Raw genomic sequence first — 21,043 nt, 5'->3', positions numbered from 1 at the left:
GAGCTACCCGGCCTACTGTACCACTGTACGGCCGGCTGTACGTGCTGTACGGCCAGCAAACTGAAGAGAGTGGAAAAGCTGCCGCCTGCTGCCCCCTTTTGTACGACCAGTAAAGTGGGAAGAGAGAGAGGAAAAATTTGTCCTGTAGAGAGAGAAAAACTGCTGCTGCAGTTGGCCTGTATCGAGAGAAAAGCTGCTGCTGCAGTCGGCCCGTAGAGAGAGAAAACTGTAAAGCCAGCAAACTGTCCCACAAGGTTTTCAACAGCCAACAAGGCAACGCTTTAAATTACTGATTTGCAGTCCTCTCTTCTTTGTGCAACATCTGGCATAGCTGGTTGCTGGTTTACAGTTTCTGTGGGCTGATTTCTAGAAAGTACAGGCTGATTTCCAGCCATAGGCTGAGTATCTGTATGCCCAACACCTGGTAAGTGTGTCCCGTACAAGGAGAGTATCAAAGAGATCCTGTGAGCCAACAGATGGCTGCCCTTGCATTTAAGCAAGGGCTGAGATGATTTTTCTGCAAATACCTCGTCTCGACTAAGCATAATCCGCTGAGAAGCATGATGGTAGAGACAAGACCCTTTACTCTGCACTTTAGCCCACAAAAATACATTCCACTTCCTTGTCATCAAGCTTGGTACGGTGTTGCTCAGGCACAAGAGCATAAGCCAAGCAATGAAAGACACGCATGAGCCACAGATGTGTCACGTGCATCCACACTTGGATGCCACGTGGACATATTTGAACAGCAAGTACATGACCTGGAGTGGAAAGTGGTCCCATGGAGCCCCAGTCCGAGATGACTAGGGTTCCGCTCTTAGCATCCAAGGTTAGGTGTACAAATCCCATACATGGTCTTGGTCAAGGGTGCACATGAAGCAGTGCCAATCCGTACTGTGAGTCTCCCTTTGGAATGATGTCCGGTGTTCTAAGTGTCTGGTTTGCAACCAGATTCCAGGCATGTGTGTAGAAGCATGTAGCTGCATGTCGAAGGGGGGCAGCCCTTGGGGCTACCCCAAAAAGGGGGTGTTGAATCCCTTGATTGGTCACGCGGTAGGCCTTAGGCCACCTTAAGGGCCCGAGAGGCCCATGGCCTTTGCCCACTAGCCAGGAGTGGCTAGGCTTTAGTCGGCCAGCCCAAGGAAGGACCTGGCAGCCTCTTGGCCAGCCTATGAGCCAGCTGACCAACCTTGGAGGCCAGCCCAGCCAAGCCAAGCCAAGTGGCCAGCCTCAAAGGTGGCTTCGGCAGGCCAGGCACAGGGCAGCCAGCAGCGCACAGCAGTACGCAGCCAACAGGCAGGTGTAAATGCACAAGGCTAAACGCATTAAAATCTAGGTTGTGGAGAAAACAAACAGGTCGACTCCTTTATTCATCCACCGACCAGCGAAGGGCAGTGCTACATCCAAGGTGAAGGTGAAAGGTCAAGAACAGATCATCAGATCTACAGATTTGCGTTATTGTATATCATTCTAATAAAGCAAATACACCATTCATGGTGGGGGCCCTACAGAGGGTATTGTCGATCCCCCCCCCCCCCCCCCCTCTCTCTCTCTCTCTCTCTCTCTCTCTCTTTCTCTCTCTCTTTGCACTTGTTTCTCTACCTTGTGCATTATCTTCGTCACGAGAGATTACTGAATTCTGTCCATTGAAGTTACCGATTCTACCCATCAAGCTTCCGCATGTTACATTGATATCGGATGCTTCTTCAAGTCTGAATATTAAGCCAGAAAAACCATAAAAAAAAAAAGAAAGAAAATTTGTTGCGCTTGTGTGGTTGGTTTCTAGACTCCGGAGGACCACTTGTTTTGGTGTGACTATCGTCCCTAGAAGGACGGTTGGTTTTTAGCCTCCGAAAGCCTATGGAAAGTCTCTCACACGCATAGTGGATGGTTTTATTGCGTTCCGGAAAGGAAGTGCATATTCCCACTATGGAGAGGCTCGACGAGGGGAGGGAACAAAGAACTTCGGAACAAGAAGCACCAGATAGTCCTTTGAGGGCGGTAGACATGAGTGTGCACGTTATGTTCTAGATGATGATGCGTGCGATTGCAGATCAGAGCACCAAGTTGGAAGAGCCGAAGACCCAAATTCTGGCCCTGGAAGAAAGAACCCGTACTTCAGCTCCTTTTTCTCCGTCTTCTTCTCTCTCCCCTTCTCTTTCCCAAAACCCAATAACAGATCCTCTTCTAGACAACTCTCTAGAGGGTGAGCATTGGAGATTGGATTGATGGATGACCGTGCGGCAGCATCTTGTGGTGCTTCACAAGAAGACACCAAGTGGCATGTGGAGCATGAAAGATTTCTTGCGGCTATAGACGCAAGAGCGACACCAACTTCTTCCTCGAGTCATCCTCCTGAGAGGATGAACTTCAGTAAGTATAATGGTAAACTCGACCCCACAACCCTTTATTCTTAGTTGCATCAATTTGAAGCTTATTTTGTTGTTGTTGTAAGAAAAAATGGTACTGATAGAGTGATTGTCACGTGCACACCCTTTGGGTTGCACAGTGAGACAAGCTAGCACCATCAGCATCAGGAGTAGCAACACATCATCTACATCATCATTATCAGCAGCATTAACATCCTAATCACCAAGAGGGCTTGGACCCTTGTCGGTAGCTAGCAAAGCAGTGTGGGCAGGCAGCAGTAGGACCAAAGAGCAGGTGGCAGGCGACTGGAGACAAGGTAGCATATGTGGGTAGCATTCGCAGCAGTTTAAGGATTTTATCCATATTTTTATGTCCACAACAAGCTGACAGCCTCTACAACTGGCCGATTGGCATCCCTCACGTATATATAAGCAAAATACATAATTCAGTCCATAATCAAGTTCATTCATCAGATCAGAAGTTGAAGTCATCATTCAGCATCAACATCATAGATCTGTTCGCAGATCTCATCTTAGTTGTAATCATTTGCATCATTAATATAGTTGCATTGCATTGATCTAAATTCATGTTTACAGTAATTAAGTTCATTAAGGTTGTGATTACTACGATTAACCCTCATCATGTAACATTGATCTTGGCTAGTTGGTATTTAGAAGGCGAGGCTATCCCATGGTGGACTCAGTGGGCTTATGTCCACAGGGGATTATGTATGGTAGCTTATGTCTGGGACAAGTTTGTCTTAGATCTTAAGTGGCGGTTTCTATCGCTCCATTACCTTAAGCGACTCGAAGACGAGTTCAGGGGGGTGCGTCAAAAAGCGCAACCAGTCCTATAGTTTGCCAAAAAAATTTCGAACTTATGTTTGCAAATAGGCATTTCTGATAAGGGCAAGAGAGGGCAGTTCCTTTATGGCCTTGACACGCAAATCCAATGAGAAGTGCATATGTTTCGGCCAGCCACCTTCAAAGATTCACTCTTGCTTGTGTAGAGTGCTGAGATGAAGTACAATGGTGGAAAGCCCAAGACTTCCTAGCCTTCCACTTCCAAGGCACCCGCCTCGGGGGGGAAAAGGCCAGAACTAGATGTGGTCTTCCCGAGAACAGAGCACGGGAGCTTGTGGCTCCAAGAACTCGTCTAACGCGCCCAAGCTTCCTCTAGACCAGAAAGCTCCGATAGGCAAGACCTGTGCGAAATTGAGTGTAGAGGAGACAACTCAGTACAAGGACACACTTCTAAGGATTGTCCAAAGAAGACTACCACCCTGGCCTCCATGGCTTCCGTGTGGTGAGCCCGCTCCCACACAGATCCCAACGGTTGTCCCTAGTTTTTCGAACCCCATTTATTTGGTTGGTGCAATTGTTAGCTGGGAGCTTGAAGATAAGGAAAAGGGCGCCCAAGACCAGGAGTATGAGTGTAACGAATTGCTCAAGATGTTTGGCTACATAGGTGGACAACAAAGAGATGGTGGGCTTGGCTGGGCACATGCGGGACAGGGGTTGAAACTCGTAGTGCCTGGGGGACTAGGGCCTTTGACACACTTGTTGATACATCAATGCATATTAAAACATTCAAACGTAAAAGTTGGACAAAACATCCACAAATACTGAGTGACACCGCATAGAGGCCAGAATGGGCCGACACCAACCCCCCCCCCCCCTCCTGCGCCCCCTTGGACTATTTTATTACCCAAGGAGAATAATATCATGTACAAGCTTTGAGGGCCTACTCTCCCCATGGGAGATGCTGGATTATCCATATACAACCATCGTTGGACCAAACACATGGGCTATCATCAAAAGAAGCCCCTAAATACCATGAATGTGTGTAAACCACCTCTTCCCGTGAGGGTACTGATCTCCCCCATCACCACGGGTCTTCAAGATGCCATATGTGAAAAACTCAGCTGAAGCAAATAATATACCATATGCATCACCATGAACAAGTCGGGCAGCGCCATGGGCAACCAAACAAGCTAGGGCAGCATCAATAGAGCTGGTACAGCAGCTACAGAATTTGAAATAGTAGGGACAGTCCTCCACTCAGTCGGTACAACAGGTACAATGGCTCGTACAACAGGTACAATGGTTGGTACAACAGGTATAGTGGTTGGTACAGTAGGTACAATGGCTATTACATTAGGTACAACAGGTACAAGGGTTGGTACAACAGGTACAATGGTTGGTACAGCCGGTACAAATACTTGTCTCACTTTGATCCCCACTTTCTTGACATGTGTGAGGCCACTTGTCTCACTTTGATCCACTTTCTTGCCACATGTCGCAATCTAAGAGATGGGTTCTCCCATAATCTTTATCTCTAAAAATATCCCAATTGGTAGCCCATTTGTCATAGGTACTTTGACAACTCTTGGTATCTGCCCAATTCCAAACGTAATGGCACGAACAGAATTTCCATGAGAGTTGGGCTAAAAATAGCCACTCTCCTAAATTTTAGGAGTGTGATCCTTTGTATTCTTGGATAATCCCCCATTCCCAAAGCTTGTTCTTTCCGGATATTTGGACGTCCTAGAGTAACCCCTTTCATAATGAAAATGTCTAGGCTGGTGATAGGGGTGCATGAGAGAGACCACCAACGGGCAGCGCGAGCAAGGAGGGGTGGCCTACGCAACGTCACGCCATGTAGAAGGCATAGGCGAGGCAGGGGTGTGAGGGAGAGATCAGTAGTGCGCAGTGCGACCAGGGAGGGGGGGTCTGAGCAGTGTCACGCCATGGAGAGGGTGGAGGCGCGCAATGCAGGAAGGCCGGATGCAATGGCTTGAAGCCTTGAGCAAGAGAAATGGAGCGTGAGCCTCTATGAGGGTGAGCGTGGAGATTCGAAAATCAGAGAGAGAGAGAAAACGTACGATTCTTGGAGTTGGGGTAATGCTTGTGTGCTTTAGAAGCCCACTTACCCTTTTTTATTGTTGTGGCCTTTGGGCCTTTAAAAATAGTCCTAGGCCAAGTTCAATGTGAACTTGGCCAAGACTTTAAAAGTATACATTGAGCCTTATAAAAGGCTATAATACAAGGGAGGCATTTAGCCTTTAACCCAACATTCTGGATGTCCAGAAAAAAAGGACAAAATGAACATGAAATAAACTATGAAAGTACTGAGCTAGTGGGGGGGTGTGATGGATGGAGCACTACTGCTAGAGGCTCAGTATGCAACCTATATGCGCAGGGCATACAAGAATGCAATGCAGATCTGTCTAGCTCCAACGAGTACCATAATGGGGGTGTAATATGTGATACATAGGCGATGGCGAGGCAAAAATACCTCGGAGCATGATCTCCGGGTGTGAGTGTAAGTGAGCTAGCTGCTCTTGGATATGGTGCTGATGTCGAGCCCGTATCTCTGTGATCTCCCTCTGATGTAGTCTGGGAGTCTGGTAGCCTGGTGCTCTTGGTCTCCGTCTGGCTCGGAGGTCCGTAGCGCGCTGAAGCGTAACCCCCTCCTGTGTCAGGATAGGCACTGGGATAGATCTCTGGAAGAAATCAGTGAGCTGGATTTGTCACCCACCTCTCCATGTGGTATGAGTCCGTAGCAGTGTTTCTCTGTGGCGTTGTGTCTCTAGCAAGAACTGGCCAAATCTGCGCTGGTCTGCGGACTCCATGATCTGGCGGAGTGAGGGATGTCCACTGAAGATGGTGGTGTATCTCTCTCTAATGACACTATATGCTCTGCATTTGCATACATAATGTTCCTCACTCTCAACCTCCTCCGAGCATAGTTTGCATATCCTCTCTGCTCTGGGGATCCATGCTACCCTACCTGTCTCAATCTCAAGGTGGTGTGATGACACTCTGAGCTGGCCAATCGCCACTCGGGCACTGTGAGGCATGTACACATCCATGTATCCAGGTCTCTGCATGAATCCATCCGCGGAGATACGCATAAACTGATCTCTGTAGTATGGAGGGGAGTGTGCACAGTTGCAACAAGTGCACATCAGTGCGGGAGGGTGGGTGTGAACAGGCACAGCAAGGGGTGCGGGCAGTGATGGATCTAAGCTTTGGGGTTAGCTCAAGTACATGCTATGGAGGATGAAACTCCATCGTGGGTAGGAGAGAGAGAGAGAGATAAAACAAGCTGTAGAGAGAGAAATGAAAGCGCTGAAGGAAAAGCAAATAGCACGATTCAATGATGATTTTCCACCAAATACATGATTTAATAGGCATAAAGCCTTTTCTTTTGACTCAATCAAACTTGGACTAGTTCTTCCCAAGGAAGCATCCTACACTCTTGCACACTTGCATAATATCTTATCCAAGCCTAAGGGTGGGTTCACACACATAAGCACACTCACACATAAGTGAGCATTCACACCTAGTTACACACTTCGGCTACATGTTTGCCCTTTGACTTTGGAACTTGTACAATGATAAATGGCAGGAGAACATATATCGTCTCCAACAATGGACAACAAAGAGATGGTGGGGCAGGGGTGCGAGAGAGAGAGAGAGAGAGAGAGAGAGAGAGAGAGAGAGAGAGAGAGAGCACCAGCGCGCAACGCGAGTAGGGAGTAGGAACCTTTGCGGCGTCATGCCAGGCAGAGGGTGGAGGCGCGCAATGCAGCACGCGCGGGCAGGGGTGCGAGAGAGAGAGGGAGTATATATTGTGGACCTTATGAAGTTGTTAGAAGAGCTGGGAAGTAGGCTTATGAGTTGGCTCTCCCTCCTCATTTGCATGTGAATAACATTTTTCATGTTAGTTTGATAAAGTAGTATGTTCTAGATCCCCAGCATGTTCTACATGATGACAAAGCCATTCTTGTGTCCTAGGAAGAGTTCAAGGCAAAACCGGGGTAGATCTTAGCGACCATGGAGAAACAACTTTGGAGCAAGACTGTCTAAGAAGCTCTGGTGGAGGGGAAGAGCTACCATGTTGAGGATGCCTATTGGGAAGATTGGGATTAGTTCTAGTCTCATTTTCTAGATTTCTAGAGCTGAGGATAGCTGGGGTGTTGGGGGTGAGAGAGAGAAAGAAAGTTGTATTAATGTCTTCAAAAGCCAAAATGACCTATGACTCGAAAAGATTACAACATCATCTTGGGTACAAAATAGTAATAAAGAAAGATGACAAAAATCTAGAACTATAAAATCTGATCTAGGTACATGAACATAGAGCTCTCATATCACCCTAATACATCCCTCATGGGCCGTTGTGACATGGTGCTCAAGGTGGTAAAACTGAGCCGATGCAAGGAGGTCCTATGATGATGGGAGATGATGGCTCGGATCCTCTTGTGGTGGCGTGGCCGTGGGCGAGGGCCATGGGGTCAAGGGCATCCAGCTCTGCATAACTCCGTGGCTCTGTCTAGTGTCACCCCTCTCGGTTGAGCTCCTGCACTAGCTTGTGGTCCAGGTATGGTGGGTGGATCATCCCTCGGAGTGCTGGTATGGAAGAAGTTGGTGAGAGCTCTCCGTGCTGGTCCTCGAGCAAGTCCAGCTGATCTGGATCTTACTAGGGACTCCCTGTGTCTGCGGAGCTCTAGATGAAAAAGTCACTGGCATCTTTGATCTGGGAAGTCCATGATCCTTGAAAGTGGTCTGAACCCTGCTCGGAAGAGGCAGTGGAACCTCTCCTGAATTTCATAGTATACAAGGCAACGACATATGTAATGATCCTCTGTCTCGGGCTCTGTGTGATAGAGCTGGCATATCCTATCCTCTGGTGCGGCCGCCCTGGGCTCTCATATCTGGTAGCCTCCACTCTGTGCTGGTGGGATGAGGTGTAGATCTGGCCGATCGCACATCTCACCCCAAAAGATAGATGTGTCCATGTAGCGTGGGCGGATGATGAAACCATCCTCTGTCAGGCATAGGAGGTGATCTCTGTAGAAGGCCATCTTCGTCTCGAGTGGACGACTAGGTGAACTCCATGTCTTCTGAGTGTCGAGTTTGACAATGTCCTTCATGACAACCCTGTTCCGCTTTGTGTGGCTGAGAGAAAATGACAGGGCCTCTATACTTTACTGGAACGGGGGGTGTCTTCATCTGCATGCTGTGCATGCCAAACCAAGTGCCTACCTGTGCATACAAGCACTCTGTATCTCCCTCGAGGACTGCAGGGCTAGCCGAGGGTATCTATCTAGTGGAAGCTCCCATAGCCTGTGCCAATGTCACTGGCTGGAATAGAGTCTCTGTCACTATCGATGCAGCCCCCATCTCTGCCCGCACAATCTCATGTAGCACTGATGGCTTACTCCTAATCATGTGCGAGATCATCGCCATTATGGGCCTCTCCATCGGCTTCCACCCATCATATACTTCCTCTGTATCTGTCTCGGCCGGCTTTCTCCTCTATCTCCTCGTGTGGTCGGTTGCAACACTGATGGGGCGAGGCGAGATGGTAAACTCTGGAATGAGTGGGATCAGAGAGGGATCCCATTAGATAGTCAACTGTACTGGCTCCATGTCCGAAGGGGTAGGAGGTCAAGGAGTTGGATGCCATCTCACTAGGCCATTTTAAATGGCTAGCCTATGAGCCCTGCCGAGGGCTCTAAGAGATACTCTCCATAGTCTGTGTGGGCTGCTATATCGTGTGATGTCCACTCCATATCTGTACCCTCCGTGTCAATCTCCTGGTACATGGGGTCATATGTCACAAAGAAGGGTACTTGTGCACATGTGGTTCAGGCATTGAAGTCTCTAGCCAGGAGGATGTCCCCTAGATTGGAAAACTTCATATTGTCATTATAAAGGGGCAGGTACGGAGACTCCATTGGTGGCATATTTAGAAATGGAGGGTGCAAAGTAGCACACTGCAAGGTAGATGTCCCAGGCCCTCTCTGTATGGATCCTCACCCACAAAAACCGTGCAACCTCATCCTGCCTGACCACCTATATCACATGCTGAAGCTCCTCCCTGTATAGTAAAGTCACCCCTCCCAACCCCCGGGCACCCCCTGCTGTGCGTGGCTGTGGGACTCCCATCTGTATCCTCTCACCTCTGGAAGCTGACTCCCTTGGCACTGATGTGTCCCTGTGTATAATAAGACCAAGTCTCCCTCTAAATGTCTCTCGAACAGACCTGCATCTGTCCTCAAGGCACCATTGCAGTTCCAAACCACAATCTCTAGCTTAGGTCTCATAGGTCTCGCATCGGCATTGGGCACAACACTCGGTGATGATCACCCTCCCATCTCTGTACACTGCCCATTTCCCTACCTTCCGTGCATCCAAGATGTGTGTGAGAGAGAGAGAGAGAGAGAGAGAGAGAGAGAGGGAGTCAGACACAGTATTGGGTCCCGAATACCTTTCGTAGGGCCCCCACTATGAATAGTGTATTTGCTTTATTAGAATGATGCACAATAACACAAATCTGTAGATCTGATGAATGGATACAAAAGAGAAAAAAAGTACAAAGTACTCTATAATGTGGAGATAAATCTCCCCTGGCACTGATGTGTCTCTGTGTATAATAAGACCAAGTCTCCCTCTAAATGTCTCCTCAAACAGACCTGCATCTGTCCTCAAGGCACCATTGCAGTACCAAACCACAATCTCTAGCTTGGTCTCATAGGTCTTGCACCGGCATTGGGCACAACACTCGGTGATGATCACCCTCCCATCTCTGTACACTCCCATTTCCCTACCTTCCGTGCATCCAAGATGCGTGTGAGAGAGAGAGAGAGAAATGAAATGAAATGAAATGTTATATTAACGTCTTCAAAAGGCCATAATGACCTATGAGACCAAAAGTTACATCATGGTGGATCTGATACAATGTCTGCATAAAAAAACCCAGAAAATGAAAAATAAAGATGATACTACTGGCACCTAGAAAATGAAACTGGAAATGGAAGGTAAACAGAAACCCTTATAGGGTGTGAATATATATATATATATATATATATATATATATATATATATATATATATATATATATAGAGAGAGAGAGAGAGAGAGAGAGAGAGAGAGAGAGAGAGAGAGAGAGAGAGAGAGATGATGATGATGATGATGATGATGACGACCTATGAGACCAAAAGTTACATCATGGTGGATCTGATACAATGTCTGCATAAAAAAACCCAGAAAATGAAAAATAAAGATGATACTACTGGCACCTAGAAAATGAAACTGGAAATGGAAGGTAAACAGAAACCCTTATAGGGTGTGAATATATATATATATATATATATATATATATATATATATATAGAGAGAGAGAGAGAGAGAGAGAGAGGAGAGAGAGAGAGAGAGAGAGAGAGAGATGATGAAATGAAATGTTATATTAACGTCTTCAAAAGGCCATAATGATCTATGAGACCAAAAAGTTACATCATGGTGGATCTGATATAATGTCTGGATAAAAAACCAGAAAATGAAAAATAAAGATGATACTACTGGCACCTAGAAAATGAAATTGGAACTGGAAGGTAAACAGAAACCCTTATAGGGTGTGAATATAGTGAGGGGGGTGGGGGGGGGGGGGGTACGCTATGGAGGTGAGTGGAGTACAGTGAGGGGATACAATATCATATGGGACGGGGGGGTACACTATGGAGGTGCCTCCATCTCATAATATGTGCCGCATCGGACGCTGGCGGATCTCCTCAGTATCCTCTGTGGTCAGCACCCTGACTGGGTGTCCCGCATATCTCGCAAGAATAATCCGAATCCGCCGCTGCAACCTCCGTCTATGCTGGGATGCCCTCCTCCGTAGTCGTGGGCGTCTGGACCACCCAAGCTCAATCGCACGATCAATCAGTGTACCGCTGGTGTGGGCGGTATCCATGTCTTGCTGCTGCTGTGGTCCATTTGGCGCAGTGATGGCTGGACTAAAGAAGTCTGTAATGTGCCTCTAAGTCTGGCTCTCTGTGCGCCTAAGCAGGCTATCTCTATATCTCCGTAGCCCAAGCAAGAACAATCCCAAACACCTCTGGTCTTGGTACCCCATGACTCTGGAAAGTGGTCCAAAACCCTCTCTGAATAAACAGTGGAAACGACCATGATTTCATAGTATGCAGTACAATGGCATATATAATGCAGCTCTGTCTCTGGCTCCCCATGGCATACTCGGCATATCCTGGCCTTAGCTGGTATACCTCTATATCGGCCAATCTCAATCTCAAGCTGGTGTGAGGATGTGCGAATTTGACCAATAGCACATCGTACTGCATGAGACAAGTGTACATCCATGTAACTGGGTCTGATCACAAAACCATCTGTTGTGAGCTGAAGAAAATGCTCTCTGTAGAAAGCCATCTTCGTACCTAGCTCCTCAGTCGGCTGTATCCATGTCCTCCTAATGTCCAGCTGAACTAAAACCATGTCCCTGGAACCAAGATGTCATCTGTCCATACCAACAAGCCGTGTCTCCCTGTAAAGCTAACTGTCGGGAGGACTCAAGGGCGAGGCGTGCATATCTATCTCGGGGGAGATCCCACAAGCCATGTATGTAGGAGACTGATCTCGTAAGAGCCTCAATCACCAGAGGGGCAGCCGCCAGCTCTGCTCGAATAATCTCATGAGGTACCACGGCCTTGGCTCTAATAATCCTAGCAATCATAGATACCAAGGCCTCTCCATACCTCTCCATCTGCCTGCGCTGTGATGGCCCACTGAAGGTCCCCATATCTGCACTCCATAAAGCATAGCTGATGTCACTAGAGTGTCAAAAAGCCAAAGTTTCGTTCGAGGTTCCTGAAACTGAACCTGCGAACACATCCTCTCCAAACCACCCAGGGCTGCATGTGCTCTAGTCAATCTAGTCTCTGCTGCTCTCCTCATCGAAAACACTGGTCCACTGAATACTACCCCAAGATATGTATATGCATCTGTATACTCCACAATCTCCTGCCCATATGTAAATGTGGGAGCTGATCGCCTAACCCACTGTGGCGTGGTGTTAAACACCATAACCTTGGTTTTGCCAAGGTTGACAGACAATCCACTATCATGTGCAAACTCATGTAAAGCATCCAGATGACGTTGCATACCCTCAGGGGAGTCAGAGATCAACACAATATCATCAGCATATAACAATAGTGGGATCCATGTACCTGCTAGCTGGGCTCCTCTGTCCCCCAATCTCTCAATGTAGTCAGAAGCCTCATCCACATACATACCAAACAATGAAGGAGATAACGGGCAACCTTGCTTCACTCCTATAGTGGAGTGAACCAAAGTAGAGACCCCCTCTGGGGTGCGTACCTGTCTTGCAACTGATCTATATAAAGCCATAATCCCCCATATGAGCTTTGTGGGTACCCCCATCTCCTGTAATCGCCTCATCAATCTGGCTCTGGGCACTGTATCAAATGCTTTGCGGAAGTCCACAAAGCTACAATAAATCCGTCGCCCATGCCACCTGCCCTCCTCAATAATGGCCCGCAGAGTCAAGATGTGGTCAAGAGTAGAGAAACCTCTCCTGAACCCTGCTTGTCCCTCTGCTCAAATGCCCTCTCTCTCTGCCCATCTACTCAACTGCTGCTCAAGAATGGATGCATACAATCGTGCTAGTGTGTGACCAATCATAATAGTGCGATAATTCCCTGGCTCCATAGGGTCCCCTGACTTGAAGATAGGCACGATGGTGGACCTACTCCAAGTCTCGGGTAAGCCTTCACACATAGCACGATTGAACATCACTGCTAGAAGCTATGCCAACATGTCTCTCGCATGAATAAAGTGCTCAGCAACCAATCCATCATGATCATATGCTCTCCCAGTCTTCATCATCCTATCAATGGCCTTCCTTACCATCTCTGCGGTAAAGAAAGTACATGTCTGTGGGCATGGTGCTGGCGGGTCAGGAAAGGTGTCTGTCCAAGAACTGTATATAGAGATGCTGCATAGCTACCCCAGACCTCTGTAGAAGTGATGGCCAAAGCAGGGGAGGACTCATGAAACAAACGCCAAGCCTCCCTCGAATCCTGGCTCAAGAACAGCTGGTATAATTCCTGCTCTAGCTGAGCAAGGAAGGCCCGCTTCTTCCTTCGCACAAGGCAGCAGAAGGCAATACGTGACTGTCGGTGAGTAGTGACTCCCAAAGCAACCTCCCGCTGCAGTTGGGCTCTTGTCTCTCTGCACTCCTCATCATACCAGCTGTTCTGAGGCATTTCTCGGTCTCTGGCTAGGCTGAGTATGTGGATATGCCTCTCTCGCTGCATCCTGTAAAGTCTCTGTTAGTATATGGGTCAGCTCCTCCAAAGGTCTCCCTGGCTCCTCTGTGTACAGACGTCTATAGATCCCATCTGTGTAGACAGCATCAGTCTCTGAAGTAAAAGTATATCGAGTGTGATCTGCCACTCGTGTCCTCTGAGCTGTGGTAAAGTGAAAAGAGATGGTCAATGTCAACAATGCATGATCCACTACTACCCCAATGGGCCGAGATCCAACTGTGAAGTCCTCCATGCATGAAACAAAGCTCGGCATAGCCATAACATAATCCACTGTGCTAGCACCATGTCTATGTGGAAAGCAAGTAAATCCAGCTGCTGCTGACGGAAACCTCTGCAAGCCATTAAGTATGGCCAACCCATGTGCAGTCCCCATATCTACCAAATATCTCCCATACTCTGTGCACTCCACATCCTGTGAGCGTCTATCTAATCCCATATCTAGAGTGTCCAGCTCTCTGAGCATCTCCTCTGAGGTATCATAAAAGGTTGTCTGGCGGTTGCCCGTCCGGGCATTAAAGTCCCCTAACAGGATGATGTCTCCATCCCTAGGGTTCCTAAAAATGCGCCTGGTGACATTGCCTCTCAAGTAAAGCTAAAGCTGCATACCCTCTGGGTGTGAACAGGGCTTAACCAAGGACACTTTTTCCCATGTGGTTTTTCCCCTTGGACATCAAGTGTGAAAGGACACGTATTTTGTACTTCTATATTATATGGATGTGGCACACATGCAAGGGTTGACTTGCATTTTGTGGATACCAGACTTTTGGCTCTCTCTCTCTCTCTCTCTCTCTCTCTCTCTCTCTCTCTCTCTCATTTCTGTGTGAGCTATTCTACCCTGCACCTAACCCTAATTTGCAGGTTTGTGTGTGTGAGTCCAACACCCAACAATTGGTATCAGAGCTTAGAGCTGGGAGCTGGCCCTGAAATTCTGCTACTGGAAGAAAGCCTGCGAAATTCCGTCGACGCTGTGTTTTTCCGTCGCCTGCGAACTTCCGTCGTCGTCCGTCCGTGGATTCCGTCCGACGTTTCGGTCGCTGCTCTACCGTCCGGCCACTAGACACGGGCAGCACTAGTGGGGAGCCCACCACCGCCGCTCAGCTCGCGGGTGGCTCTTCTATCTCCAGCCGGCGGTGATACTCCACCCAGATCCTTCGCCTCCGCCCAGCACCCACTTCGTCCATCCGATGGCGCTCCTATCTGACCGCCCACAGACGCGCCGTCCCGACCACCCGCCCTTGCCGTTCCAAAACGGGCGACGTCCTTCGCGCCGTCTGCTGCTCCGACCTCCGCACGCAGTGCCGTCGTGCTCCATTCCGGTCGGCACGTTCGGCTCCGACCTCCGCTCCCGGCCAGCCCGTTCCAGGCCCCCCTGCGCCCTCTGTGCTGGTCCAAGGCCGCCGGCGGGTCCTGCCTGACTCCAACGCCGCCTCCGTCTGCTGTTCGCACCCTCCGACTTGAGCGCCCGTCACCTGTCGACAGCTCCGACCTGAGCGCCCGACACCTGCCAACACTCTCCAGCGCTGTGCACGACTCCAGGCCGCCGGGTCTTGCTGCAGCTACTAGCGCTTGCTCTTCACCTCAGGCAGCTCGTCGGCGCACCTCAGCCTACCCACCTCGACACCTGCAGCTCCTCGACACTCTGCACGCCTCCATCTGGCTGCTAGTACTGCCCACACGTGCAGGTACCTTTGTTTCAGCAAACAGCAAAATTAAACAAAGTAAACAAAATAAGCTTTGTAGGCACTCCGCTCCAGATTCGACAAATTTGGGGGTTTGCCAGGAAAATTTGAAAGCTTGCAGGTGGTACAGGATTCAGGCAAATTGGGGGATTTCTCAATTTGAGACATTGAAAAAATTGGGCATGTTGCTTTGCCTGCAATTTGGGGATTTTCGAAATTGAGGTCAAAATCAGCAAATTGAACCGCTTTCATTTGCAGAAATTTGGGGCTTTTGTGAAAATTGGCCAATTAGATGCACATTGAAGCGATTGGAGTGCATAAAAATTGGGGATTTTCTGATTGGAGCATGTAATTGGGCATTACAACAGCGATTTGTCACGTATGTATACACATTGTGTGTAATTGGACAATTTGGTGCAGGTTTACACTTGCTTTGGTTTGCAGGCATACATTTGCATAGGACATTTGGTTGCCTGGTAGTGCACATTGGTGCTTGGCTTGCTTGCAGATATATTTTGTTGATATGGCACAGAATGTTACAGATGTATTTGGTGTGCTCACCCAGGACGACAAGCTGGATGGATCTAACTATTCCCTCTGGAGTTTCATGATCCGTAATTTGCTGGTAGCCAAAGGGCTTTGGGGCATCGTGTGTGGTGATGACACACGCCCACTTACCATACAGCCAGCCACGCCTCAAAGGGGAGGTGCTCAAAGAGCTCCTGATGTAGATCTTGCTCCCACACAAGAGCAGAAGAGATGGGACTCTAGAGATGCACAGGCCATGTCATTGATAGCCCTTTCAGTGAAAAGGACTATTATTCCGCACATTCGTTCATCCAAGACATCGAAGCTTGCATGGGACACATTGGAAGCAATGTATCAGGTACGCAACGAGGCAAGAGTTGCCTACTTGAAGAGGCAATTGGATCTTCTTTCTATGGATGAGGGTGACTCCATGGCAGATCATCTCACCAAAGTGAAAGATTTGCAGGAACAATTGCTCAACATTGATGAGGTTATCCCAGACAGACAGATGGTCACCAACACTCTTCATTCTTTACCGCCTTCCTACTTGGGCTTTCACACCTCTCTCAACCTCTCAATGAGAGGAGGTGTTGATCCCGTCACTTTTGAAGAGCTCGTGGGGTTACTCTTGCAGGAAGAGCAAACAAGAGCAAACTTATCGAGCAACCGTGGTGGGGACAAGGCATTTACAGCCAAGGATAAAGGTAAAGCAAAGAGGTTTAGGCATGGTGGACAACAGTCTAGCAAGGCTGGTCATGGACAGCCCTCTTCTGGTGGTGAAAAGTCTGACAAAGGGGATGCAAACAAGCCCAAAAAGAAGGGCAAATGTCACTATTGCCATAAGCCTGGACACTACATGAGTGAATGTAGGAAGCGGATTGCAAAAGAGAAAAGGAAAGAAGCAGGCAATGCAGTAGCAGACTCTTCTGATGACAAAGCACAGTAATCAGCTAATGTAATCCAGGAAGAGTACACTTTTTTGGTCACATGCACTAGTGACATACCAAGTGCTTCAGACACTGATATGTCTTGCATTGCATCTGACAGTCAGAATGCATCATGGTATTTTGATAGTGGTGCTTCGAGCCACATCACTTCATGCAAAGATGTATTTCAGTACTTGGTTTATGCTTCAAAAGGCCGCACTGTTGGTAATGTCATACTTATTGCAGCCAATGGTGCCAATGTATGTATGAAAAATGTATTGTATGTTCCAGGGATAAAGAAAAATCTGCTCTCCGTCTCAGCCATAAACGACCAAGGTTTAAAGGTTGAATTTGAAGACGGGAAGTGTTTGGTAAAAGACCCATCAAAGGGTTATGAAATAGTCACTTCTGGAACACGATACAAAGGCTTGTATAAGCTGGACAGCTGTGACAAGCGCACTTATGATGCAAATACAGTGGTTGCCCACACTCCTACTATGCATGATGCAGAGCTATGGCATGCTCGTTTTGGGCATGTAAATTTTCAGAGTTTGATGCTTTTGCAGAAGCATCATATGGTTGATAATATGCCGCCTCTTGAGTCTCCACCAAGACATGTATGTGAGGGGTGTATTTTGGGAAAGATGCAATGAAAACCATTCCCCAAAGATGGAGCTGTTAGAGCTGAAAGTAATTTACAGCTCATACATAGTGATGTATGTGGTCCAATGCGGACACCATCGATAGGGGGCATCTTTACTTCGTCACATTCATTGATGACTACTCCAGGTTTGCTTGGGCTTACCCTTTGAAAGCGAAAGCAGATGTGTTTACATGCTTTCGACACTTTGTAGCAATGGCTAAAAATATGTGTGGATGTAAAGTCCAAACACTCCGCTCAGATAGAGGTGGAGAATACATGTCAAATGCATTCAAGGATTATATGCTTCAAAAGGGCATCAAACACCAATGTACTGTGCCTTATACACCGCAGTAGAATGGTGTAGCTGAAAGGAAAAATAGATCTCTCATGGAGATGGCAAGATGCATGGTGAAAGCACAAAAGTTGCCTCACAAATTTTGGATGGAAGCTATAATGTGTGCAGCTCATGTGTTGAACAGGTGTCCAACAAAAGCTTTGAAAACCATAACACCATTTGAGGCTTGGTATAGCCGAAAGTCATCAGTGGATTATATGTGTACATTTGGGTGTTTGGCATATGCACATGTGCCAGAGCAACTCTGAACAAAGCTAGATGACAAAGCAATTAAATGCATTTTTGTGGGCTACAGCAATGAGAGCAAAGGATACCGTCTTTATAATCCAACTACACGAAGGATTTTTGTCAGTAGAGATGTGGTATTTGCTGAAAATTCAGAACAGCCCATGTACAGCTTGTATAAAAGCAATGATACAGGCATACAGGACATGTTTGATGAACTTTTACCCATTGCAATTAGGGGGGATTCAGATCAGGCAGCCCCTACACAAGAAAATCCTCATGTAGAACATGTGGAACAGCCACCCATTCAGCCCCCTTCTATGGAAGAAGTGGAAGATCTTGTCAGGGAAGAGCAAACAGCCATAGACACAGCCAAGTCAGTGCCAAGATGGTTGCTGAAAACTTTGCAAGAAAGCAAACTTGCAGCTCCACTCACAGGTAGAACAAGGGCTAGTTCCAGCCATGCTTTGAATGTACATCGTGGGGAGTTTGCATTAGCAATGGGTGGTCTCTTTGATTCAGAAAAGCCTTCTTCTTATGAAGAAGCACATGAGAATGAGCATTGGTTGCAAGCTATGCAAGCTGAAATTTCTTCTATCATGAAGAACAATACATGGGATCTTGTGGAATTGCCTAAAGGCAAGCATGTCATTGGAACAAAGTGGGTGTACAAAGTCAATAAAGTCTGATGGTACTATTGACAGGTACAAAGCAAGACTTGTGGCTAAAGGCTACTCCCAAAAAAAGGGAATAGATTATGAAGAGACTTTTGCTCCTACTTCGAGAATGACCACAATAAGATCAGTGATTGCAATGGCTGCACATAAAGGATGGAAAGTGCATCAACTGGACATCAAAACTGCATTCTTAAATGGGGATTTGCAGGAGGAAGTATATGTAAATCAGCCCATTGGTTTTGTAGTTCCTGGTGAGAAACATAAAGTATGCAGGTTACACAAAGCATTGTATGGGTTAAAGCAAGCTCCAAGAGCTTGGTATGATAAGATACATGCTCATCTAACCAGCCAAGGTTATGAGAATAGTCCAGCTGAAAGCACATTGTATGTGAAGAAAACCGATGCCGATATTCTCATAGTCATCTTGTATGTAGATGACATGCTCATTACAGGTACTAGCAAAGCACAAATTTCAGATTTCAAAGCTGATTTGAAAGCTGAATTTGATATGTCAGATTTGGGGCCTTTACACTATTATCTCGCCATACAGTTTATGCATACAGATGATGGCATTGTTATGCAGCAAACTAAGTACATAAAAAGTTTGCTAAAAAGGTTTCACATGGATGAATGTAAGCCCATTTCTACTCCGGTAGAACCAGGTGTACGGCTTATTATGCATGATATTGGAGAGCCTTTTGAGGCCGGCATTTACAGCCAGGCAGTGGGATGCCTCATTTACTTGTGTAACACGAGGCCAGACATATCTTTTGGGGTGTCTTTGTTGAGCAAATTCATGCACAGCCCAGGCACAAAGCATTGGCAAGCAGTCAAATGCATTTTTCGTTATCTTAAGGGTACCCTGGATCTTGGTTTGTTCTATCCCGGGGGGGGGGGGGGGGGGGGGGGCAGCTTGCAGCTTTATGCATACAGTGATTCAGATTGGGTTGGTGATTATGATACCAGGCAATCCACCAGTGGGAATTGTTTTTTTCTTGGCAGTTCATGCATATCTTGGTTGAGTAAAAAGCAACCCACTGTTGCTACATCTACTTGGAGGGCTGAGTACAGGGCAGTCTTTACAGCTACAGTAGATTGTGTATGGTTGAGGAGACTATTGGCTGATCTTCGTGAGTGTCAACAGACACCCACCACCATTCTCACTGATAGCCAGAGTGCTATGGCCGTGGCACGAAATCCAGTATTTCATGCACGTACTAAGCACATTGAGATTCATTATCACTATGTCAGAGAGAGGCTACATGCAGGGGAGATCAGTTTATCTTACTGCCCTACACAGGATAATGTTGCAGATCTATTTACAAAGGCTTTACCTCGAGAAAAGTTTGAAGCTTTCCGCAAAGCTTTGGGCTTACTCTCATACAGAGAGTGATCTGCTACCTTGTACAGGTTCACACTTCCACTACAGGGGGGATTTGTAGGCATATGCTCACTTATGGTAGTGCTATGTGTGAACAGGGCTTAACCAAGGGCACTTTTTCCCATGTGGTTTTTCCCCTTGGACATCAAGTGTGAAAGGACACTAACATATAATATTTTGTACTTCTATATTATATGGATGTGGCACACATGCAAGGGTTGACTTGCATTTTGTGGATACCACACTTTTGGCTCTCTCTCTCTCTCTCTCTCTCTCATTTGTGTGAGCTATTCTACCCTGCACCTAACCCTAATTTGCAGGTTTGTGTGTGTGAGTGTGTGAGTCCAACACCCAACAATTTGCACGAACAAGATGTGCAAATACAGAAGGTAGAGAAGCACACCTGTATCTTGCAGAATGTCACCAAACTTATTACCTAGTACCGAATACACATTTCCACTAACACATCTGTGAGAGAACCAAAACCTTTCGCAGGTGTAACATGTCTATATATAGAATTCCATTTTCAATATCTTCTACAAGGCTTTTTGGAGCAACCTTGAGAGAGAGAAGTGTCAACGAATTAATAGCTCAGCCCTGAATTAGTAGGTAGTAAGTAGCCTTGGGACAACATGCTACAGTCTTGTACAACCATATGCATTGATAGCTTAACACACATCATTTAGGAGTCCAAATCAGGTCTCAATACAGGGATTTATTAAAAATGACCAGAAGGGATCATGATGGCCAACAAGGTGGTCAGATGGGTAGCGAAGAGTGCACCTCGTAGGGCATGCTTGAGACCCAATACAAAAGGTTTTTCCCCCCCCTCAAAAAGGCCTTTTTGCTAAGCTTCCTCGTTGTATGCCTTCCAGTGCCAGCCTCCCAAAAGTCCTTTGTGGAGCTGTGGGGGCTCACAAATGGCAACCGCCCATACAATCATTTTCCAGACCATTATGTGGAAAGATTGAAGAAACACAAGGATGTCAGAAAACCACATTGCTTCCAAAGAGAAGATGCAGAAGATGAATTCTTACTTGAGAGATTGAAGCGATGATGTTTCATGCTAATACATGACTGTAATCTTTATTTGCTAATTTAACCTTAATT

At 47.1% G+C, this 21,043-nt stretch overlaps 1 protein-coding gene across 5 annotated transcripts in view; it reads left to right on the top strand.

Moving 5' to 3' along the window:
- Positions 1 to 21,043, top strand: part of LOC147639806 (protein HUA2-LIKE 1-like) — a 61,578-nt gene that overhangs the window by 23,094 nt on the left and 17,441 nt on the right. The gene's annotated exons all lie outside the window — the stretch shown is intronic.

This window comes from Cibotium barometz, chromosome 3, assembly GCF_041138505.1.
Source record: "Cibotium barometz isolate CiBa-2024 chromosome 3, ASM4113850v1, whole genome shotgun sequence".
Lineage (NCBI taxonomy): Eukaryota > Viridiplantae > Streptophyta > Polypodiopsida > Cyatheales > Cibotiaceae > Cibotium > Cibotium barometz.
Note: the sequence above shows the minus strand (reverse complement) of the source record. Positions and strands in the feature narration are given on the sequence as shown.